Source organism: Dipodomys merriami, unplaced genomic scaffold (genome assembly GCF_024711535.1).
Source record: "Dipodomys merriami isolate MVZ:Mamm:240054 unplaced genomic scaffold, mDipMer1.0.p SCAF_230, whole genome shotgun sequence".
NCBI lineage: Eukaryota > Metazoa > Chordata > Mammalia > Rodentia > Heteromyidae > Dipodomys > Dipodomys merriami.
In genome coordinates, this window is record NW_027203716.1 from 514,532 (window position 1) to 519,196 (window position 4,665).

At 37.5% G+C, this 4,665-nt stretch overlaps 1 non-coding gene across 1 annotated transcript; it reads left to right on the forward strand.

The window, feature by feature from the left end:
• The first annotated feature begins 823 nt into the window (after positions 1-823).
• On the forward strand, positions 824-928 carry LOC138835211 (U6 spliceosomal RNA). The gene has a single exon (XR_011374511.1). It is a non-coding gene; the product is annotated as a U6 spliceosomal RNA (small nuclear RNA).
• Positions 929-4,665: the final 3,737 nt, after the last annotated feature.

A 4,665-nucleotide genomic window follows, 5' to 3' on the forward strand; every position in this document is an offset into this window, starting at 1 on the left:
TCTAAGATTACTATTTATGTCTCATCTCATAATTTATATATGGCTTATATCATCATTTGTTCCTCACTAAAATATAAAGAAAGGAAGCCCTAAAGTTTTAACAGAAACTTTGTAGTAAAAGTATTAACTCTTGCTCTGTTTCTTTACACACAGTCTTTGCAACTTCTCATTAGTATCCTTTCTATAAACTCTGAAATGGAGATACTTAGTAGTATATATCTGCTACCATAAATCTTAAATACTTTATGGAAAAGTTTTATGACCTGACAAAAAGTCTTAATTTTGGCATATATAAGCAAATTCCCAAAATTAAACATATTTAAAACATTAAATTTTTTGGAGGGAGGTCCAGTCGTGAGTCCTGAACTCTGGGCCTGGGTACTATCCCTCAGCTCTTCAGCTCAAGGCTTGCACTCTACCACTTGAGCCACAACAGCACCATGTCCGTCTATTTTTTCTGCTTATGTGGTGCTGAGGAATAGAACCCAGGGTCTCATGCAAGCAAGGCAAGTGCTCTACCATTGATCCACCTTCCCAGCCCAAAACATTAAAACTTTTAACAAACCTTAACACTTGCTGCTGTGTTCATTATGACAGGGGGCTTGTATAGAATAACTGAATTCCTCTTGCTACACATCTCTTGAACAACAAATATCCAGAATTATTATGTTTTTGACATATCAATCTTGACTTTATTCTTAAATGTGTGGTTATGTAAGAAATATATGGTTCTAAAATTTCACGACAATACTTTAGAACTTACTTTTTGTTGAATTATCTAGTTTAAGAAAATCAATTCCACCTTATATATAAAAAATGTTCTGTGTACAATTTGGTAGCACATACTCTAAAATTGAACAATATGCAGAAGATTAGCATGGCCCCTGCGCAAGGATGACAAGCAAATTCTGAAGCAGTCTATATTTATACAACAGATGCTGGAGGGGATGTGGCCAGAAGGGAACCCTACTGCACTCTTGGTGGGAGTGTAAACTTGTTCAACCACTTTGGAAAGTAGTATGGAGGTTCCTCAAAAGACTCCACATAGAGCTTCCCTATGACCCAGCAATCCCACTTTTGGGAGCATTTACACACATGTTTACAAACAAGACCACACTAAAGCTACCAGCACGACCATGTGTATCGCAGCACTATTTACTTTAGCTAAGGTATGGAACCAACCCAGATGTCCCTCAGTAGATGAATGGATCAAGAAAATGTGGTATATATACACAATGGAATTCTATGCCTCCATCAGAAAGAATGACATTGCCCAATTTGTTAGGAAATGGAAAGACTTGGAAAAAATTGTATTATGCGAAATAAGCCAGGCCCAAAGAAACATAGGTCCCATGTTTTTCTTATTTGCAATATCTAGTATATGTCTGAGTCAAGGAGAAAAGTTCAGATAAGTTGATGTTAGGGAAATGAACCCTAAGGTATGTATTCAAATGTTTTTTTTTTTTCTTTCATGAGATTGTTTCTAACACATTTATAAAATTATTTCTTTGTTGTTTTGTATGTCCCTCCCCAACAGTATAAATCCTGCTTTCACTGTATTTGATGTAGGTATAATTTGTGGAGGGAAAGGGGAAAAACTAATCGTTTAAATAGGGATACAGGTGGACTCATTGCAACAATGAGATGCACAAGTCGTTATGTCGAAAATGAACTTTACAACTTTGGTGCGAGTGGGGGAGCGGGGAGGATTGTTTGGGGGGAGAGGGGGAAGGGGAAAACAAAGGAGGAGGCCACAATGCTTGACAAGAAATGTACTCATTATCTTGCCCATGTAATTGTAACCCCTCTGTACAATATTTTCACACACAAAAAAGATTCCACATAGGGCTCCCCTATGACCCAGCAATCCCACTTTTGGGCGTTCACCCAAATGATCACAAACAAACAAGACGAAATTAAAACTACTAGCACAACTATGTTTATTGCAGCATTATTTACCATAGCTAAGATATAGAACCAACCTCGATGCCCCTCAGTAGATAAATGCATCAAGAAAATGGTGTGTGTGTGTGTGTGTGTGTGTGTGTGTGTGTGTGTGTGTGTGTGTGTGTGTGTGTTTGTGTATGGGAATTCTATCGTCCATCAGAATGAATGCCATCACCCAATTTGTTACAAAATGGAAAAACTTGGAAAAAATTATATTATCTGAAATATGCCAAGTCCAAAGAATCATAGGTCCCATGGTATCCCTTACTTGCATTAAGTAAATATATGTCTGGGATAAGCAGAAATGATAAAAAAAACTATGTGCATATGACTATATAAGATGATGTTAAGCTAAATGAAACCCAAGATAGGAACACGGTTTTCTTTTTCTTTCTTGCTATTGTTTCTAATGTAATTATAACGTACAATGTGATTTTTTTATTTTTTATATGGTCCTCCGACACAACATAACCCCTGTTTTCACTGTATTTGATGTCTTTGTGCCTGCGTATTGTATATACACTTCTCTAATTTGGGGAGGGAAAGGGAAAAAAACAAAATGCTTAAATAGAGATACAGGTTGACCCATTGTAACAATGAGATGCACAAGACACTATGTTGAAAAACGAACTTTACAATTTAGGCGGGGTTGGGATGGGGGGTGGTGAGGAATGTACTTGTGAAGGTGGAAGGGAAGGGATGGTGGGGGAAAAATAAAGGGGAGGTAACAATGCTTGGTAGGAAATGTATTCATTACCTTGCACATGTAACTGTAACCCCTCTGTACAGTATTCTTACAATAAAAAAAGTTTAAAAATGTTCTGAGATGGAAGAGTTTACTTCTATTATTTTACCTATATAATATCGTTAACAAAGAAATTAATGCAATACACTGACATGAAGATATTTTGAATGTGTGTGTGTGTGTGTGTGTGTGTGCACATGCATGCTTGTGCGTGTGCATACCTGATTGTTGGCGTGCGCAGAGTTTGAACTAAGGGCTTCAAGGACTCGCTAGGCCTTTTCTCTCTAGATTGGTCAGCTAATATATTAGCTACATCTCCATTTCTGGCCCTTTTCTAGTTCATTTAAATTTTTGAAAAATAATCTTATGGGTTTGTTTTTTTTTTTTTGCCCTGATTGGCTTGCAACACTTATCCACAGATCTCAAGCTCTTAAGTAGATATGCCGAGTGGACAGGATTACAGGTGTGTCCAACCAGCACACGGCTTTAAGAATAATTTTAAAAATAGAAGAAACTGTACTTCACGGAGTCCTCTTTTATCATTTCCTACTTTTAAAGCATTTTGGAGTGATAATATGTGAATTTATTTCGTTTTGAGATTCTTACAAGACAATAACTGATGGTATTTAAAAGTTTAATACTTTTTAAAAAGGATACTAGAACCGTGGAACAGAAGAAAATTGGCTCTCTTTGGACCTCAATTTATAATCTCAGTTTGTGCATGATAATCCAATGTCACCAACACAGTCTGTGTTGAAGACAAAATGTGACAAAAAGCAATTACCACGGTCATAATTGTTATGTTATTAGTTATTGGACAATATGAATATTGAATTGAGAGTATAAGAGAATGGAGAGATTTTACCTACCATTTTTGTATTGCTGAAAGGCTTTTGGAAACTTTGACTCATTTCCTTCCTCACTGTGTCTTTAGGCTATGCACTTACTGCCTTTAATTACAATTTTCTCAACACAAATCTCCATCTTGATACAGACAAAGGCCTGGATGAGCTTCCAGCTCCAACTTAGGCCTTGAGAGATAACAAGACAGTCATTTAGCAGGTCAGAGGAACCTGCCCAGACCTACCAGGCTCAACCCCTCCCAGGAAATAGTCACCCACCCCAGGCAGAGGAAATTCTGCCCCCAGGAGTGGCTTTCTTCATTGGGTAAACAGAGCCAGAGGCTGCCCCTCCCTACAGCAGCCTAGATAATCAATTGAAATTCAGTAAACATAATCCTGAGAAAGGCTCGAGGCTGGACTCTGAGAATGTCTCAGAAGCTAGACCCTCAGGGAAGAACTACTGTTTGCTGAAAGGCCTCAACTCAACCCAGAACCTAGCCTTATGTCATCATCTCCAAACTAGAGGGCACAGCCATCTCCCGCTTCTGCGATACTCAAAACAGATCCCTCTCCCACTGAACTAGCCTTGGAGGAGGATCACAAAATCCTGGGTAAAGCAGAGCACTTTTCAGCTTGCCCAAACAAACTGACTTAAGTAACTTGATCAAGCCGCAGGAAAACCAAACACCACAAGCAGACCAGAGACTCCACCAAGAGACTGGTTATGGACACAAGGGAGATACAGAATCTTCCCAACCCCCACCCCCCAAAAAATCAAAGACCTTTCTTCTTTTGAACCTTACTTTTAATTTTTTTTAATTTTAATATTTTTAAATTGTTGTTTTATATCTTTTTTTCTATACTGACGTTTTGATTCCTTTCTTTTTCTTTCTTTTCTCATTATTTTCACTTCTTCTCTTTCATTCTTTTCTGCATGACTTAATTGCTGTTCTGCTCACCCTCAAATATACGCGTCGCCGATTATTAGATCTTATCGTCCATTGTGTATACACTTAATCCAGAAATTTATTACTCAATTCAAAACCTCTTAGACTTAAATTCTTTAACAGCAGTATTACCTCTTTATACCCATATAGTATTTTAAACATTTTTATTTTTCTAGTTGTTCAT